Below are 8206 nucleotides of genomic sequence, written 5' to 3' on the forward strand. Positions count from 1 at the left end.
GTAATGAGGATTAAACCCCCTAATTAACTTTCGATCAAATAATTAATTTAGGACATAAACTACCCATTTTGTTTCTTGTCAAGTGTTTACAAGTAAATTGTATGTTTAATTGTTAATTAATAACAAGGCCTAAGTGTTTCAGAAGTATTCATTAAGACATGGGGACAGTAAAGTGGGGGTTGGGTCTAATGTTATTTGAGGACCATGATCATGTGAAGTAAAGTCATTATGGGTTTCAATAAGAGCTGATGTAGCGTTTTATTTCCAGCTGAACGATCACACCACCCTCCTTTGGCGACAATGCTTTTCCTCTACTTAGGGTTAGCGGAAGAAACGTTTGGTGTGTATGTCTTAACAAATGTATTTGCATTCTTAATTAGATATCCTTTGATATAGTGTAATTGAGCACTTCAGTGTTCATTCAGAAACTATACAACATTTTGAAACACACTGATTTTCTTTGTCCTTCTTAAATGTGCCATTATCCACCGTGATTATATAACACTATTATCCACCGTGATATATAACACTATTATCCACCGTGATATATAACACCATTATCCACCGTGATATATAACACCATTATCCACCGTGATATATAACACTATTATCCACCGTGATATATAACACTATTATCCACCGTGATATATAACACTATTATCCTGATACTGTAGCTTTCCATTATCCACCGTGATATATAACACTATTATCCACCGTGATATATAACACTATTATCCACCGTGATTATATAACACCATTATCCACCGTGATATATAACACTATTATCCACCGTGATATATAACACCATTATCCACAGTGATATATAACACTATTATCCACCGTGATATATAACACCATTATCCACCGTGATTATATAACACCATTATCCACCGTGATATATAACACTATTATCCACCGTTATATATAACACTATTATCCACCGTGATATATAACACTATTATCCACCGTGATATATAACACTATTATCCACCGTGATATATAACACTATTATCCACCGTGATATATAACACTATTATCCATCGTGATATATAACACTATTATCCACCGTGATATATAACACCATTATCCACCGTGATATATAACACTATTATCCACCGTGATATATAACACTATTATCCACCGTGATATATAACACTATTATCCACCGTGATATATAACACTATTATCCACCGTTATATATAACACCATTATCCACCGTGGTATATAACACCATTATCCACCGTGATATATGACACTATTATCCACCGTGATTATATAACACTATTATCCACCGTGATATATGACACTATTATCCACCGTGATATATGACACTATTATCCACCGTGATATATAACACCATTATCCACCGTGATATATAACACCATTATCCACCGTGATTATATAACACTATTATCCACCGTGATATATAACACTATTATCCACCGTGATATATAACACTATTATCCACCGTGATATATAACACTATTATCCACCGTGATATATAACACTATTATCCACCGTGATAAATAACACCATTATCCACCGTGATATATAACACTATTATCCACCGTGATATATAACACTATTATCCACCGTGATATATAACACTATTATCCACCGTGATAAATAACACCATTATCCACCGTGATATATAACACCATTATCCACAGTGATATATAACACTATTATCCACCGTGATATATAACACTATTATCCACCGTGATATATAACACTATTATCCACCGTGATTATATAACACTATTATCCACCGTGATATATAACACTATTATCCACCGTGATATATAACACTATTATCCACCGTGATTATATAACACTATTATCCACCGTGATATATAACACCATTATCCATCGTGATATATAACACCATTATCCACCGTGATTATATAACACTATTATCCACCGTGATATATAACACCATTATCCACCGTGATATATAACACCATTATCCACCGTGATTATATAACACTATTATCCACCGTGATAAATAACACTATTATCCACCGTGATATATAACACCATTATCCACCGTGATTATATAACACTATTATCCACCGTGATATATAACACTATTATCCACCGTGATAAATAACACTATTATCCACCGTGATTATATAACACTATTATCCACCGTGATATATAACACTATTATCCACCGTGATTATATAACACTATTATCCACCATGATATATAACACTATTATCCACCGTGATATATAACACTATTATCCACCGTGATAAATAACACTATTATCCACCGTGATTATATAACACTATTATCCACCATGATATATAACACTATTATCCACCGTGATATATAACACTATTATCCACCGTGATATATAACACTATTATCCACCGTGATTATATAACACTATTATCCACCGTGATATATAACACCATTATCCATCGTGATATATAACACCATTATCCACCGTGATTATATAACACTATTGTCCACCGTGATATATAACACCATTATCCATCGTGATATATAACACCATTATCCACCGTGATATATAACACCATTATCCACCGTGATAAATAACACTATTATCCACCGTGATATATAACACTATTATCCACCGTGATTATATAACACTATTATCCACCGTGATTATATAACACTATTATCCACCGTGATATATAACACTATTATCCACCGTGATATATAACACCATTATCCACCGTGATAAATAACACTATTATCCACCGTGATATATAACACCATTATCCACCGTGATATATAACACTATTATCCACCGTGATTATATAACACTATTATCCACCGTGATTATATAACACTATTATCCACCGTGATATATAACACTATTATCCACCGTGATATATAACACCATTATCCACCGTGATATATAACACCATTATCCACCGTGATTATATAACACTATTATCCACCGTGATATATAACACCATTATCCACCGTGATATATGACACTATTATCCACCGTGATATATAACACTATTATCCACAGTGATATATAACACTATTATCCTGATACTGTAGCTTTCCATTATCCACCGTGATATATAACACTATTATCCACCGTGATATATGACACTATTATCCACCGTGATATATAACACCATTATCCACCGTGATATATAACACTATTATCCACCGTGATATATAACACTATTATCCACCGTGATATATAACACTATTATCCACAGTGATATATAACACCATTATCCACCGTGATATATAACACCATTATCCACCGTGATTATATAACACTATTATCCTGATACTGTAGCTTTCCATTATCCACCGTGATTATATAACACTATTATCCACCGTGATATATAACACCATTATCCACCGTGATTATATAACACTATTATCCACCGTGATATATGACACTATTATCCACCGTGATATATAACACTATTATCCACCGTGATATATAACACTATTATCCACCGTGATATATAACACTATTATCCAACGTGATATATAACTCCATTATCCACCGTGATATATAACACCATTATCCACCGTGATTATATAACACTATTATCCACCGTGATATATAACACTATTATCCACCGTGATATATGACACTATTATCCTGATACTGTAGCTTTCCATTATCCACCGTGATATATAACACTATTATCCTGATACTGTAGCTTTCCATTATCCACCGTGATATATAACACTATTATCCACCGTGATATATAACACTATTATCCTGATACTGTAGCTTTCCATTATCCACCGTGATATATAACACTATTATCCACCGTGATATATAACATTATTATCCTGATACTGTCGCTTTCCATTATCCACCGTGATATATAACACTATTATCCACCGTGATATATAACACTATTATCCACTGTGATATATGACACTATTATCCTGATACTGTAGCTTTCCATTATCCACCGTGATATATAACACTATTATCCTGATACTGTAGCTTTCCATTATCCACCGTGATATGACACTATTATCCTGATACTGTAGCTTTCCATTATCCACCATGATATATAACACTATTATCCACCGTTATATATAACACTATTATCCACCGTGATATATAACACCATTATCCACCGTGATTATATAACACTATTATCCACCGTGATATATAACACCATTATCCACAGTGATATACAACACTATTATCCACCATGATATATAACACTATTATCCACAGTGATATATAACACTATTATCCTGATACTGTGGCTTTCCATTATCCACCGTGATATATAACTCCATTATCCACCGTGATATATAACTCCATTATCCACCGTGATTATATAACACTATTATCCACCGTGATATATATCACTATTATCCACCGTGATATATAACACTATTATCCACCGTGATATATAACACCATTATCCACCGTGATATATAACACCATTATCCACAGTGATATATAACACTATTATCCACCGTGATATATAACACTATTATCCTGATACTGTAGCTTTCCATTATCCACCGTGATATATAACTCCATTATCCACCGTGATATATAACACTATTATCCACCGTGATATATAACACCATTATCCACAGTGATATATAACACTATTATCCACCGTGATATATAACACGATTATCCTGATACTGTGGCTTTCCATTATCCACCGTGATATATAACACTATTATCCACCGTGATATATAACACTATTATCCTGATAATGTAGCTTTCCATTATCCACCGTGATATATAACACCATTATACACCGTGATTATATAACACTATTATCCACCGTGATATATAACACCATTATCCATCGTGATATATAACACTATTATCCACCGTGATATATAACACTATTATCCACCGTGATATATAACACCATTATCCACAGTGATATATAACACTATTATCCACCGTGATATATAACACCATTATCCACCGTGATATATAACACTATTATCCACCGTGATTATATAACACTATTATCCACCGTGATATATAACACTATTATCCACCGTGATATATAACACTATTATCCACCGTGATATATAACACTATTATCCACCGTGATATATAACACTATTATCCACCGTGATATATAACACCATTATCCACCGTGATATATAACACCATTATCCACCGTGATTATATAACACTATTATCCTGATACTGTAGCTTTCCATTATCCACCGTGATTATATAACACTATTATCCACCGTGATATATAACACTATTATCCACCGTGATATATAACACTATTATCCACTGTGATATATAACACTATTATCCACCGTGATATATAACACTATTATCCACCGTGATATATAACACCATTATCCACCGTGATATATAACACCATTATCCACCGTGATTATATAACACTATTATCCTGATACTGTAGCTTTCCATTATCCACCGTGATATATAACACCATTATCCACAGTGATATACAACACTATTATCCACCATGATATATAACACTATTATCCACAGTGATATATAACACTATTATCCTGATACTGTGGCTTTCCATTATCCACCGTGATATATAACTCCATTATCCACCGTGATATATAACTCCATTATCCACCGTGATTATATAACACTATTATCCACCGTGATATATATCACTATTATCCACCGTGATATATAACACTATTATCCACCGTGATATATAACACCATTATCCACCGTGATATATAACACCATTATCCACAGTGATATATAACACTATTATCCACCGTGATATATAACACTATTATCCTGATACTGTAGCTTTCCATTATCCACCGTGATATATAACTCCATTATCCACCGTGATATATAACACTATTATCCACCGTGATATATAACACCATTATCCACAGTGATATATAACACTATTATCCACCGTGATATATAACACGATTATCCTGATACTGTGGCTTTCCATTATCCACCGTGATATATAACACTATTATCCACCGTGATATATAACACTATTATCCTGATAATGTAGCTTTCCATTATCCACCGTGATATATAACACCATTATACACCGTGATTATATAACACTATTATCCACCGTGATATATAACACCATTATCCATCGTGATATATAACACTATTATCCACCGTGATATATAACACTATTATCCACCGTGATATATAACACCATTATCCACAGTGATATATAACACTATTATCCACCGTGATATATAACACCATTATCCACCGTGATATATAACACTATTATCCACCGTGATTATATAACACTATTATCCACCGTGATATATAACACTATTATCCACCGTGATATATAACACTATTATCCACCGTGATTATATAACACTATTATCCACCGTGATATATAACACTATTATCCACCGTGATATATAACACCATTATCCACCGTGATATATAACACTATTATCCACCGTGATATATAACACTATTATCCACCGTTATATATAACACCATTATCCACCGTGATATATAACACTATTATCCACCGTGACATATAACACCATTATCCACCGTGATATATAACACTATTATCCACCGTGATTATATAACACCATTATCCACCGTGATATATAACACTATTATCCACCGTGATATATAACACTATTATCCACCGTGATATATAACACTATTATCCACCGTGATATATAACACCATTATCCACCGTGATATATAACACCATTATCCACCGTGATTATATAACACTATTATCCTGATACTGTAGCTTTCCATTATCCACCGTGATTATATAACACTATTATCCACCGTGATATATAACACTATTATCCACCGTTATATATAACACTATTATCCACCGTGATATATAACACTATTATCCACCGTGATATATAACACTATTATCCACCGTGATATATAACACCATTATCCACCGTGATATATAACACCATTATCCACCGTGATTATATAACACTATTATCCTGATACTGTAGCTTTCCATTATCCACCGTGATATATAACACTATTATCCTGATACTGTAGCTTTCCATTATCCACCGTGATTATATAACACTATTATCCTGATACTGTAGCTTTCCATTATCCACCGTGATATATAACACCATTATCCACCGTGATATATAACACCATTATCCACCGTGATTATATAACACTATTATCCTGATACTGTAGCTTTCCATTATCCACCGCGATATATAACACCATTATCCACCGTGATTATATAACACTATTATCCACCGTGATATATAACACTATTATCCACTGTGATATATAACACTATTATCCACCGTGATATATAACACTATTATCCACCGTGATATATAACACCATTATCCACCGTGATATATAACACCATTATCCACCGTGATTATATAACACTATTATCCTGATACTGTAGCTTTCCATTATCCACCGCGATATATAACACTATTATCCTGATACTGTAGCTTTCCATTATCCACCGTGATATATAACACTATTATCCTGATACTGTAGCTTTCCATTATCCACCGTGATTATATAACACTATTATCCTGATACTGTAGCTTTCCATTATCCACCGTGATATATAACACTATTATCCTGATACTGTAGCTTTCCATTATCCACCGTGATATATAACACTATTATCCACCGTGAAATATAACACCATTATCCACCATGATATATAACACTATTATCCTGATACTGTAGCTTTCCATTATCCACCGTGATTATATAACACTATTATCCTGATACTGTAGCTTTCCATTATCCACCGTGATATATAACACTATTATCCACCGTGATATATAACACTATTATCCACCGTGATATATAACACTATTATCCACCGTGATATATAACACTATTATCCACCGTGATATATAACACCATTATCCACCGTGATATATAACACCATTATCCACCGTGATTATATAACACTATTATCCTGATACTGTAGCTTTCCATTATCCACCGTGATTATATAACACTATTATCCACCGTGATATATAACACTATTATCCACCGTTATATATAACACTATTATCCACCGTGATATATAACACTATTATCCACCGTGATATATAACACTATTATCCACCGTGATATATAACACCATTATCCACCGTGATATATAACACCATTATCCACCGTGATTATATAACACTATTATCCTGATACTGTAGCTTTCCATTATCCACCGTGATATATAACACTATTATCCTGATACTGTAGCTTTCCATTATCCACCGTGAT

This window comes from Oncorhynchus mykiss, chromosome 6 (assembly GCF_057628025.1).
Source record: "Oncorhynchus mykiss isolate SJ-2025 chromosome 6, ASM5762802v1, whole genome shotgun sequence".
Classification (NCBI taxonomy): domain Eukaryota; kingdom Metazoa; phylum Chordata; class Actinopteri; order Salmoniformes; family Salmonidae; genus Oncorhynchus; species Oncorhynchus mykiss.